The sequence below is a fragment of the Antechinus flavipes genome, chromosome 4 (assembly GCF_016432865.1).
Source record: "Antechinus flavipes isolate AdamAnt ecotype Samford, QLD, Australia chromosome 4, AdamAnt_v2, whole genome shotgun sequence".
NCBI classification, from domain to species: domain Eukaryota; kingdom Metazoa; phylum Chordata; class Mammalia; order Dasyuromorphia; family Dasyuridae; genus Antechinus; species Antechinus flavipes.
The window spans coordinates 285,685,402-285,699,870 of record NC_067401.1 but is presented as its reverse complement, the minus strand read 5'-3'; positions in this window follow the sequence as shown (position 1 = coordinate 285,699,870).

Genomic DNA, 14,469 nt, shown 5'->3' with positions numbered 1-14,469 from the left:
TGAGTGACTATCAATTGCGGAATGGTTAAATAAGTTATGGTTTATGAATGTAATAGAATACTATTGTTCTATAAGAAATGATAAGCAGACTTACTTCAGAAAAGTCTGGAAAGAGTTACATGAACTGATGCTGAGTGAAATGAGTAGAACCAAGAGAAAACTGTGCACAGTAATAACAAGATTGTGATCAACTGTGATAAACTTGTCTCTGCTCAGCAATGTGGTGATTCAAGATAATTCCAATAGACTTGCCATCTGCATCCAGAAAGAGAACTTTGTTCTCTTTGTTCTCTTTGTGAATCAAAGCATAATATTTTTTGTCTGTCTGTTTGCTTTTTCTTTCTCATATTTTTCTCCTTTTGGTTTGATTTTTCTTATACAATATGACAAATATAGGAATATGTTTAAAAGGCTTGCACATGTTTAACCCATATCAGATTGTTTGCTCTCTTGGGGAGGAGGGAAATAATGGAAAGAGGGAGAAAAATTTGGAACACAAAGTCTTACAAAAATGAACATTGAAAACTATCTTTACATGTATTTGGAAAAACAAATTACTATTGAAAAAATTGTTTTATCCAATTTGTACTAAGAATAGAAACAATAAGGAAAAAAAGGGCCTTATTTCCCGATAGAATGATAGGATAGAAGAAAAAACCCTAGAAATTATAATGCTAAGTGCAAATAAACTATACTCCCCAACAAAATGAAAGAGGTATAAAATGGATTTTAAGTTTTATTGAAATATATTTGGACAAAATGGTTTCCATATTTTAAAAATAAATTCATTTTACATGCATTTTTTTTATTAAAGCTTTTTATTTACAAAGTGTATGTATGGGTAATTTTTCCAACATTGACCCTTGACTAACCTTTTGTTGCAAATTTTCCCCTCCTTCCCCCCACCCCCTCCCCTAGCTGGCAGGTAGTCCAATACATGTTAAATGTGTTGAAATGCATGTTAGATCCAATATATGTATACATATTTATACAGTTATCTTGTTGCACAAGAAAAATCAGATCAAGAAGGAAGAAAAAGAAAAACTGAGTAAGAAAACAAAATGCAAGCAAATAACAACAGAGAGAGCAAGAAGGATTGCTATTTACATGCATTTATAATCTGGTTTTCACAATGCTTTGTTTACCACTGAATGAAAGGAAAGAAAAAAATCAACATAAACATGCTCAGTCCAGCAAAATAAATTCCTATATTAGCCCAATATGTGAGTGTGTGTGTGTGTGTGTGTGTGTGTGAGAGAGAAAGAGAGAGAGAGAGAGAGAGAGAGAGAGAGAGAGAGAGAAAGAGATACATTTTAAGTTCATCACTTATATAGCAGGAGATGAATGGAATGTTTCATTTTCAATTGTCTGAACTAGTGGTTTATCATTGTATTAATCAGAGCTCTAAAGTCCTTCAAAAATGTTCTTCTTTATAATATCAATCAAAATTGTTCTAGTTTTATTCTATTCAGCATCAGTTTATAGAAGTCTCAGTTTCCTCTGAAAATGCCAGTTTCATAAATTCTTATAATAAAGTATAATATTCCATTATATTAAAATTCAACAGTTGGTTTAGCCATTCTCCAATAGGACAACTCCTAGTTTCCAGTTTGGGGTTATGGTAAAAAAAATTGATATAAATAATTTTGCACATTATGTACAAATTGCATACATTGTCCTCATACTATGATTAGATTCTGGGCTTTCAGTGACTATATCTACTTAAGGAGGTAGAGCTCAAATCTCCCTCCCTGCCCCCATCACACACTTATTTTCATCACTAAAATATAACATGTTCCAAGTATTTTAATACATACATAATTCCATATTTAATAGAAAACAGTGTTCTTCAATATTTTCTCATAGAAACCATTTTTGGGGATCCAGGAATTGATGTGTTATGTAGGAAATTAAGGTTCTAAACATCAATTCTATCCCTTCAGTGTTTTTCTTGCATCTAACTTAGCTTTTTTAAGGCCTTATTTTTTTTTTAAACATTCTTTATTTAGCCTTCCTTATATTTCTTACAGAACTGTGCCATCCTTAAACATCCACCTTCAATTTCATGTATAGATCCGTTGTTTTAAAATCTGAAAAAAAAAAAAACCTTTTTAAATCAGAGCTCATTAGAGAGTTTTTTACAGAGCTATATATGTCTCTTTAGACACTTTCCTCTTTTCCTTGTCATTAGAATAATTAGAATAATTGTCAAAATGTCATCCTTTGAGCTTCTCATCCTTCTTGACCTGACTTTTAAAAAGAAATTCCCAGGCTATGGGATCAGAACTAGAACTAGAATGGAGAACTCAATGTTTCATTTTTGGGTGGAATATTTGATCTATAATGGGACATTTAGAGTATTAACAACTTTTTGTTTTTCTAAGGAAGAAGACAAGGATGAAGGGGCGGGGCCAAGGAGGGAAGCCTCTGACAGGATGGTGAAATCAATCTGGAGTCAGCTTCTTTTAAAAGAAGCTACTTGGCAATAGCTTTTTCCAGCTCACAGGCTCCTCTGGAGCAAAAGGGGAGAAAATAAAAAGCCATGCTAAAGGTTGTAGAAGGCAAGACTGGAGATCTGGCCTAGTTTAGGAATGGGGAGAGAGAGGCTAATCCCTGACTAAAGTATTGATGATCTGGTCTACTTGATGTTGACCTCAGCTAGTAGTAGCCTGAGTTCCCAAGCAATAGCACAGAAGAGAGAATAGAGATGGGTATTCAGATGGATATAGCTGTGGTTATACAGATGATCTGCTGCCCCTAGTGCATCCTGACAGAGTCTGGGTTATATTGAGATCCCTGCATAACATGAGAATTCTAGTGAGTCAATGAGCTGCCCTACTTTGTATGGATGAACTTAAAGTTAGAAAGCACCTGGGAAGGATTAAAGGTTCCTCCTAATTCAATTATTACTCCTGAAGTCAGTAGTCCCAGATCCAGTGCCAAAGATCAAATTTCAACAACCTATCTGAAAGAGCTTTGGACTAGTTGGGAGAACTGGGTTTTGCATCCTGCTCTGATATAAACTGTGGGTCTTTGATTTTTTTTTTTCCTTTATAAGAAGAGAGGAATGGGCTCTAGGTCCTTTCCATTAAGAACTGAATGAATTAGACTTTGGGCAATTCATTCCATTTTATGGATCTTCACTTTTCTCTCTTGCAAAAGGAAAGATTTTGACTAAATGGTGAAAGAGATGCCACCAACTTTCAAGTGTTTATGATATAGCCTTTGAATTATCAAGGACACTTTCCTCTTAACTCTTCAGTCTACCATTGCTGGCAGAGGTCAGTATAGAAGAGGAACTATTCATTTATCTACTCTTTATGCCTGGTGCAAGGATAGTTTTAGCAAGGGGGAAGCAATATAGAGATAGAAGAGCCAGGAGAATATAAGTTCCTTGCAAGCAGAAGTTATTTCACTTTTGTATTTGTATTCTTAATATCTACCACAGTGCTAAGAACATGGTGGATGTTTAATAAATTCTTCTTGATTATTGCTTGATTGAAGCTTAATTTCTCCCTTCCTGTTCTATTTAAGATCATCTTTTGAGGATTTGGGTATTTATGTGTGTTGGGGTAGGAAGGAGTTATCAATCAAGGGTATATCGGAGCAGCTCTCAAAAACAATTGCCAAATTTTCAATGTTAACATTTACATCTCAGAAATCAGCAAATATGACAAATTAGAGGGTTTTTTGTTTGTTGATTGTATAGATTTAAGAAATTGATGGAGAAAATTTTAATAATGTCAACTAAACTTAAAAGTATATAATGCATGTAGTTTTATTTTTAGAGTGCTGGTTGCGAAACATTTATTAGAACACTCCTGCTACCAATTCTCTTTCAGCTTTCTTCCTAAAAACATTGATTTTACTCTAGAAATTCCATCTTTATCTCTAAATCGCATTAGTCAGGTTTCTTGGTTACCAAATATGAAGAAACAACTGACTTAGCCCTTAACTGTCAAAAATAATCATTTAAAGTAGGAAGTTACCAGATGGCCAGCTTCCTGTTCCTGGGAGTAGCTGCCCTAGCAATATCCCTTTGAGCACCAGCCTCATTGGTTGGTGTCCCTGATTAAGATACTTTTTGTGCAATTTGGCCCAGCAGAGTTTATGGAGCTCTTGGTATGGAGCCCTAGTTACAACCCTGCCTGAATTTCTCATAGATTGATTCTCATAGAATCAATAAACTTAGTTCCAGAAGAATTTCAAAGTCATCTTGTTCCTCATTTTACAGAAGAAACTACCCAAAGTAATTAAGTAATTTCCTCAAAGTCATACAGGTAGTAATTTAACAGAACTGAGATCTGTGCCAGTCTTCCACCTTCAGTAATGCGCTCTTTTAGTAGTATCATGCTGATGACACCATTTTGCTCCAAACTTTTTGAACTTTTCTTTCCTCAAACAAACAGGCTCATCAGATCATTCCTAGAATTATTCTCCTTACAGTCATAAATTTTAAGATGAGTAGTCATTTTCTTTCAAGGTTCCTGTAATCTCTTCTTCACCCACAAGTTCCTTCTTTTTACTTAGAATCAGCTCTAGAACAGCAATTGCTTTCATCTTACTTTATCTTTTGGAAAATGAAATTGTCAACAAAATAAATCAAGAGATCAGATATTCTGTTTTTAACATAAAGAGATCTCCAATACTTGGCTGGATAATTGAAGTCCCCATTATTATAGTAGCCAGCTTCTGCCAATATTATGGTCTATGTCAAGAACTTATGAACCATTTCTTTCCTCTATCTATTATGTTTTGTTTGAAAGAAAGAAACTAATACCCTGATTTAGGGACTTCACATAACTACCCAAACAACTGTTGTGAATACCTAAGAACTCTTTATTTTGAATGTATTTATTTCTATCTGTGCTGCTTCTGCCCATAGATTGTAAACTCTCTGAGGTGACAGGCTGCTTCATCTTTGCCTTTGTATCTCCAAGATTCAACAAAGGATTTGGCACCCTTTATCTGATATTTACTCTGCCACAACTTAAGTGTTTCAACACTCAAACAACTCTCTCTCCTTTAAGCAATGAACTTGCAACAAAGAAAGTAGTTGAATGCAGTGCACTGAACATTGAACATAGAGTTAAAGGATCTGGGTTCAAATCCTAGCTTTCCCATTTATGATCTATTTGATGTTGAACAAATTAGAGAATCTCTCTGGGATCTGGCTTTTTTTCACCTATAAAAAGTGAGGATTAAGCTGATTAAATCCTTTTGGAAAAGCTCTGAAAGGATTTTAAAAATTAAGTAAAAGAGGTATTAAAAAAGGGAAAATAAATGAGTTATCCAAAAGAATTATGAAAAAAAAAGAATCAATACTTAGAAAATGAAGCACAACAATTGAATGAAGAAAATAAAGCATTCCTGGGCACATTATATATATATATACACATACACACACACACACACACACACACACATACACACACACATATATGCATTTGTATGTATGTGCATATATATGTATGTGTGTATGTATATATATAATACATATCTATATGTCTATATAGATATATATGTAAAGCCTTAAACAGAAGAATTAATATTTGGTTTTAATATCTGAGTGAACTGAAAATAAAACCCTAAAGAACTTGTTCCCCATTCATTGCTTTTGCCATCACAGAAAAACTCCTTCCCATTGAAATTGCTTCTAATTAAACAAGAAACATTATAGAGCCTCAGAAAAAAAGAACAATTATCTTTCAGCTTATAAATAACATGGAGATGTAGGCAGGGCAAATATGACAGAGAGAAGCCCATAAGTTGCCTGAATTCTCCCCAGTTTCCCTTGGAAACAATAAAGCCTCCAGAAGAATTCTGGAGTGATAAAATCCACACAAAGATAGAATGAAACAATTTTCCATTTCAAGACAACTTAGAAGGACTTCAATAAAAGTCTGCCTCACTTGGGTAAAAAGGGAGCTCAACTCAGTGCAAGGGGCAAGTGGTCATGCCAACAGGAGGCTCTTAGCCACAGCACAGATCAGCAACTCACACCCCACGATTCTAGCCTAGAATGCTAGTGGCACAGCAGGCCAGCTGTGAGCCTTGAATGCTAATGCATCAGGCAAGCTGCCAGCCCTGGGACCCAGGGCACAACACAAGCCAGGCCAACATAGTACAATGAGCAAGCCACCAACCCTGGAGGTCCTGGAGCAGAAAACCAGTGACTAGGTGTTGGCTTCCCCCTCTCCATGTTCTGCAAAAATCTTATTACAATGCTCCCTGTACCCTAAGGAGCAGAGGTCAACTTTAAAAATGAGAAAAAACAAAAAAGAGCCCTGACCTACTGTGGCAACAGGGAAGATCAAAACATAAACTCAGAAGAGGACAAGAGTGTCAAAATGCCTACATGCAAATCCTCAGAGGGGAATATGAATTGGTCTCAAGCCCAAAAAGTCCTTTTGGAAAAGATCTGAAAGGATTTTAAAAATTAAGTAAAAGAGGTATTTAAAAAGGGAAAATAAATGAGTTATCGAAAAGAATTATGAAAAAAAAAACAATCAATACTTAGAAAATGAAGATATAACTGAATGAAGAAAATAACTCCTTAGAAAATAGAATTGGTCAAATTGGGGAGAGGGGAAATCATTGAAAAAAACAACTTCTTTAAGAGTAAAATTGGCCAAATGGAAAAGAAAGTAGAAAAGCTGAAGAAAATAATTCCTTAAAAATTAGAATTGGGCAAGTAAAAGCTAATGACTCTAGGAGACGATAGAAGAAAATGTAAAATACATTATTGGAAAAATAACTGACATGGAAAATAGATCCAATAAAGAATTTAAAAATTATTGGACTACCTGAAATCCATGAACAAAATAAGAAAGCCTAGACAACATCTTTCAAGAAATTAGCAAGGAAAACTGCCCAGATATTCCAGGACTAGAGGGGCAAAATAGAAATGGAAAGAATCCACTGATCATGTCCTGAATGAGATCCCAAAATGAAAATTTTAAGGAATATTGATAGAGTTCAATTCTAGAACTATCAGGTCAAGAGAAAAAAAAAAAAAAAAAACTGCAAGGAACCAGAAAGAAACAACTCGGATATTAAGGAGCCATTCTTAGGATTACACAGAATTTAGCAGCTTCTACATTAAAGGATTGAAAGACTTGGAATATCATATTCTACAAGGCAAAAGAGCTTGTATACAACCAAGAATCAATTACCCAGCAAAACTGAGCATAATCTTTCAGTAAAAAAGATGGATATTCCTTTTCAAATTTTCCTAATGAAAAGACCTGAGTGGAACAGAAAATTTGATCTTTAAATACAAGGTTGAAGAGAAGCACAAAAAAGTAAACAGGAAAGAAAGAAAAAAATCTATGGTATTCAAAAAGATTAAACTGTTTTTATCCCTTTATGGGAAGATTATACTTTTAACTCTTAAAAATTGTAACTCTAAGCAATTTGGAACTATGCTCAAAAAGTTATCAGATTGTGCAAACCCTTTGATCCAGCAGTGTTACTACTGGGCTTATATCCCAAAGTGATCTTTTAAAAAAAATTATTATAACTTTTTATTGACAGTACATATGCATGGGTAATTTTTGACAACATTATCCCTTGCACTCACTTCTGTTCCAACTTTTCCCTCCCTCCACCCTTTCCCCTAGATGGCAGGCAGTCTTATACATGTTAAATATGTTGTAGTATATCCTAAATACAATATATGTGTGCAGAACCAAACAGTTCTCTTGTTGCACAAGAAGAATTAGGTTCAGAAGGTAAAAATAACCTGGGAAGAAAAACAAAAATTCAAATAGTCCACATTCATTTCCCAATGTTCTTTCTCTAGGTGTAACTGATTCTGTCCATCATTGGTCAATTGGAACTGAATTAGATCTTCTCTTTGTTGAAGATATCCACTTCCATCAGAATATATCCTCATACAGTATTGTTGTTGAAGTGTATAATGATCTCCTGGTTCTGCTTATTTCACTCAGCATCAGTTCATATAAGTCTTTCCAAGTTTCTCTATATTCATCCTGATGGTCATTTCTTACAGAACAATAATATTCCATAACATTCATATACCATAATTTATTTAGCCATTCTTCAATTGAAAGGGCATACATTTATTTTCCAGTTTCTAGCCACCACAAAAAAGGTTGCCACAAACATTTTGGCACATATGAGTCCCTTTCCCTTCTTTAGTATCTCTTTGGGATGTAAACCCAGTAGTAACACTGCTGGATCAAAGGGTATGCACAGTTTGATAACGTTTTGGGCATAATTCCAGATTGTTCTCCAGAGTGGTTGGATTCGTTCACAACTCCATCAACAATGCATCAGTGTCCCAGTTTTCCTGCATCCCCTCCAACATTCATCATTATTTTTTCCTGTCATCTTAGCCAATCTGACAGGTGTGTAGTGGTATCTCAAGAATTGTCATAATTTGCATTTCTCTGATCAGTAGTGATTTGGAACACTCTTTCATATGAGTGGGAGGAAATAGTTTCAATTTCATCATCTGAAAAGTGTCTGTTCATATCCTTTGACCATTTATCAGTTGGAGAATGGCTTGATTTCTTATAAATTAGAGTTAATTCTCTAGATATTAAGGAAATGAGGCCTTTATCAGAACCTTTAACTGTAAAAATGTTTTCCCAGTTTGTTGCTTCGCTTCTAATCTTGTTTGCATTAGTTTTGTTTGTACAAAGGCTTTTAAATTTGATCTAATCAAAATTTTCTATTTTGTGACCAATAATGATCTCTAGTTCTTCTTTGGTCACAAATTCCTTCCTCAGGGTTTAAAGTCTACTCTCTATCATATAAAAGCTACCGATAGTTAGAGTCCATTTTAATTTTTTGCTCATTTTGTCAAAGATGAATAAAGAAAACAAAGTAACAAAAAAATGCAGTCTGCTTTTGTGGGGTTGGGGCTAGATGGTATTATCGAGCTTCCTCTACAGACTGCAAGGGGCAGCAGTGAGGCACTAGCAGGACAGTAATGGCTGTGCTGCATCTGCGCTCTGAGATTCTGAGAGTGTGCTCAGACACTCCGGATAGGTGTGGCCAGGTCCCAAGAAACTCTAGCTTTTCAGGGTTATAGTCTTTACCCGCTGTGTTTAGAGCTTCTCTGCTGATCTACTGGCTTGCTGCCAGGGAAGAGTAGCCACACTGTGGTAAAATTCACCCTGCAGAAATGGCGGAGATCACAGCCCACCTTGCTCTGGTCTGCTTAGGTGTGAGCTGCCTTCCATACTTTGGCTGCAGCTGCCTGCCTTCAGAATGTGCCCGATCTAATTGATCCCATCCACAAGCAAAAACAGACCTTTTCTGGCAAATTTCAAGGATATCTTCTCTTGGTAATTATTTGTGGGTTTTTTCAGTCAAGCACTAATTCCAAGGCTTGTCATGAAATAAATTATTCTGAGAGAAAAGACAGAGCTTAAGTAGATGTGTGCGTCCTCTCCATCATCTTGGCCAGAAGTTCCCCCCAGAGATCTTAAAGAAAGGAAAGGGACCCCTTATATGCAAAAATGTTTGTGGCAGTCCTTTTTATTGTGGCTAGAAACTGGAAACTGTGTGGATGCCCATCGATTGGAGAATGGTTGGGTAAATTGTGGTATATGAATGTTATGGAATATTATTGTTCTGTAAGAAATGACCAGTGGGATAAATACAGAGAGACTTGGAGAGACTTACATGATCTGATGCAAAATGAAATGAGCAGAACCAGGAAATCATCATACACTTCAACAACAATACTGTATGAGGATGTATTCTGATGGATGTGGCTCTCTTAAACAATGAGATGATTCAGACCAGTTCCGATTGTTCAGTAATGAAGAGAATCAGCTACACCCAGAGAGAACTATGGGAAATGAGTGTGGACTACAACATAGCATTTCCACTCTTTCTGTTATTGTTTACTTGCATTTTTGTTTTCTTTCTCCGTTTTTTTTTACCTTCTTTCTAAATCTGATCATTCTTGAGCAGCAAGATAACTGCATAAATATGTATACATTTATGGTATAACCTACACTTTAACATATTTAACATGTATTAGATTACCTGCCACCTAGGGGATGGGATGGGGGAGGAGAGGAAAAGTTGGAATAGAAGGTTTTGAAAAGGTCAATGTTGAAAAACTACCTATGCATATGTTTTGTAAATAAAAAGATATTTAAAAAAAGAAATAAAACTCTATTAGTTAGATGGGGTATACTTAGAAGGTGTGGGTATAAGTTGACTTTGATGTGATGACAAAAAAAATTTAAGGAATGAAAAAAGATTCTACTGGGAGAGGAGCAAAGAAGGAGGGAGAACAGCGTAAATTATATGAAAGACTTATTACAGTAGAGGGAAGGAAGGGAAAGATTGAGCATTATTGGAACTTTGCTCTCATTGGATTTGGCTCAAAGAGGCAGCCACATACACATTCAATTAGGTAAAGAAATCTATTTTCCTTATAGGAAAGTAGGAAGAAAAAGTGGAAAGAAAAGGGAGAGGGAGTGATAAAATGGGAGAGCAAATTGGGGGAGATGGTGCTCAGAAGCAAAACAATGGTGAAGAGGGACATGATAAAAGGAGAGAGAAAAGCATAAAAAGGGGAGGAAATAGAATGGAGGGAAATATATAGTAATCATAATTGAAAGGAATGAGATTAACTCTCCCAGAGAAGAGCAACAGATAGCAGAGTGGATTAAAAATCAGAATCCTACAAAACACATTTGAAGCAGAGAGGCAAATTCAGAGTAAAGTTTAAAGGATGTAGCATGCTTTAGCTGAAGTTGGAAAAAAAGTGGGGTAGCAATCCTGATCATAGACATAGCAAGAGCAAAAATAAAGCTAATTAATAAAAACAAGGAAAGAAACTACATTTTGCTAAAAAAAAAAAAAAAAAAAGTACGATAGACACTAATGAATGTCCATACTAAACATATGCACCAAGTTGCATAATATCCAATTTCTTAGGATAAAAGTTAAGTGAGTTACAGGAAGAAATAGATAGTAAATGTATATCAGTGGGGGACCTCATACTCCCCCTCTTAGAACTAGATTAATCTAACTACAAAATAAATAAGAAGTTAGATATGATAAAATTTTGGAGAAAATTGAATGGGGATAGAAAGGAATATATCTTTTTCTCAGTAGTACAGGACACACACAAAAATTGACCAACCGTATAAGGACATAAAAGTCAATAAAATGCAAAAAGACAGTATTAAATGCATTCTTTTCAGATAATGATGTAACGAAAATGATACATAATAAAGAGCAATGGAAAGACAGACTAAAAACTAATTGGAGGGGAGCAAAGCAGGCACACACGACTCTCTAAGCGCCTCTCATTCCCCTCATAATCAACTATGTAATCCAGCCTCAAAAATAACTCTTCACTGCTTAAATTCATGAAGATTAGAAGCACTACAATTTACCAGCCGAAGTCAATCCGGAAGCTCACCAGGAAAGGTTTGTCCTGAGGGGCCAGGAACAGACTAGCACAGGCAGTGAGAGGCTAGTGTCCTGAGCAGACCAGGGGCGGGGGTATCTCTGTGGCTAGAGAAGTTATAGGGACCACTCTGCTATAGGCTAACTGCTCTGCCTTGATTACAAAGCAGTAAACTGGCAGAGAAATTAAAGCCTAAAACAGAGGGTCCTCTAAAAAACACCAGCACCTAATGAGATCTGGCTATAACCCCTCAAACCCGGAAGTGACTCAGGCAGACTGTAAGGCAGCCCTGTGGCCACGTCCTGCAGTTCCGGGCTTTTGTGGGGGCAGTTACTAATCTGCACAGCAAGGGGGCACAGTCTGGGCAGCCTCTAATCAGCAGAGTGGGGGCTTGGCCTGGGACAACAGAACCTCCCCAGCTGACTGTGCTTCGGGGCAGACACTTCCGGTCCCTGCAAATCCATTCACTGCTCAGCTTCTAATACCCACAGCCCCAGGGTGGGATTTGGCTTGGGAAGTGAAACTCTCACTCCTCAGTGTCTAACCCCAGGGCAGTCGTTATCTCACAAAGTAGGGCTTCTTTGCAGGACTTTTTCCCAGCTCTGCCCTGCAGGCTTGAATTACTTTCGGGTGAGGAACTCTTTCCCAGAGCACTCCAGCTCCTCCCTGCTTTTTGTAGCTGGCTGGCAGGACAGCTACCCTTCCATACACCTATCATTGCTCTGCAGAGGAAGCTGGTAACCTCCTGGCCCTGAAGGCAGACCTTATAGTTTTTAACAAAATGAGTAAAAAAATCAAAAGAATGATTGATAGTTTCTATACAGAAAAAGAATAACTTTTCAACCCGGAAGAGACTAACAGCAGACAGTCTCCAGACAATTGTTGGTCTCCAATACAAAAGGCTCTCCTAGAAGAGACTATTAAAAATCTTAAAAGAGAGCTAGAAGAGAAATGGGGAAAGGAAAGAGAAGCTATGCAAGAGAGCAGCAACTTCCTGAAATGTTAATTGGAAAAGATAAAAAAACTCCCAAGAAGTGCAGGGAAACAGAATTTGTGAATTGGAAAAAGAAAATAACTCACTAAAAAAAAAAATTGGTGAAATGGAAAAAAATTCCATAGAGCAAAACAACTCAATTGGACATATCCAAAAAGAAGTAAAAAAAGCTAATGAAGAAAATAACTCACTAAAAATCAGAACTGAACAAATAGAAATGACTGATTCATTGAGACATCAAGAATCAGTCAAGCAAAACCAAAAAAATGAAAGATTGGAAAAAAATGTCAAATATTTACTTGGAAAAACAACAGACCTGGAAAATAGATCTAGGAGAGATAACCTGAGGATCATCGGACTACCAGAAAATTATGATGAAAAAAAGAGCCTAGATACTATTTTACAGGAAATCATCAAAGAGAACTGCCCAGAAGTAATAGAACTGGAAGGGAAAATAGGCATTGAAAGAATTCATCAAACACCTTCTGAAAAAGACCCTAAAATAAAGACCCCGAGGAATATTGTGGCCAAACTTCAGAATTTTCAGACTAAAGAAAAAATTTTACAAGCAGCCAGGAAAAAACAGTTCAAATACCGAGATGCCACAATAAGGGTCACGCAAGACCTGGCTGCCTCAACGTTAAAGGATCAAAGGGCCTGGAATTGATATTCCAAAAGGCAAAAGAACTTGGAATGCAGCCAAGAATAAACTACCCAGCTAAGCTGAGTATTTTTTTTTCCACAGAAGAAGATGGACATTTAATGAAATAGAGGAATTCCATCTGTTTCTAAGGAAAAAACCAGACTTAAGCAAAAAATTTGATCTCTAACAACAAGAATCAAGAGAAGTAGAAAAAGGAGAAACTAGACAACATAGTAAAGTAAGAGGATACAGTTCAACTCAACTCTTCCTACAACTACTTCAACAAAGATGAGAAATTGAAGGATACACTGCAAGACTCAAGTGTTTCATTCAAGTCCTCTATCTTCAGAGTCGATGTTCTTTTCACTTGCCATTGTGCTTCCCATGGTCAGGCACACTGTAACATGCCCTTGACTCCTGTGCCTCCAAATCCTGTATTTGGAGTGACCAAATAAATGTCTCCTCTCCAACCCACTCACAAAAAAAAAAAAAGAAAAAAAAAAAAGAAAGAAAGATTGTGATTGGCCTGATCCTCAGGGAAGTAAACAAGCTGCATTTAATTGACCACCTCACAGCTAATGTCAACTAAGGTACCATAAAGAACCTATGGGAGCCAATGAGAAATGATGAGGCAAGGGGAAAACTCTCTTGCATCAAGTGCTACTGGAGGCCCTGTCCTATCTCAGTATATCTCAGAATTTAATCTAGAAAAGGCATAAACAAGCTTTTACCTTTCCATAATATTTTTAAAATAAAAACTTTTGGAGGGTCTTAGAATTTAATCTAGAAAAGGCATAAACAAGCTTTTACCTTTCCATAATATTTTTAAAATAAAAACTTTTGGAGGGTCTTATGTATAGTTTATATTCTTTTCTTATCTATTTAATGCAATGGGACACATTCAACCATATAGTGATCTAAAAGACCTTCTGCGTCAAGGCACAAGACTGGAATATGGGGATGAAAAAGTATAGAATATATGCATAGCTATATACAAATATATGTGTATATATGTACGTATGTGTGTATATATACATATGATATATATGCTTCATCAGTGCCCATTTTGTTGTAAGTGTAAATATAATATATGTGGCTGTATATACAAACATATATAATCCCTCATGGATATATTTGTATGTATGTGTATATGTGTAAATTATATATGTGGTTATATAAACAACAAAATATATATTAAAAAAAAAAACTAATTGGAAACCAAACAATCTAATCCTAAAGAAAGATTGGATCAAAAAAAAAAATCAGAGAAGCAATCAATTTCATCCAAGAGAATGGCAATAATGAGACTACATACCAAACTTTATGTTATATAAAGAAGTACTTTAAAAAAATTTTATGTACCCATATTCTTACATGAATAAAATAGAGAAAGAGCAGATCAATGAATTGGATGATCAATGTTAA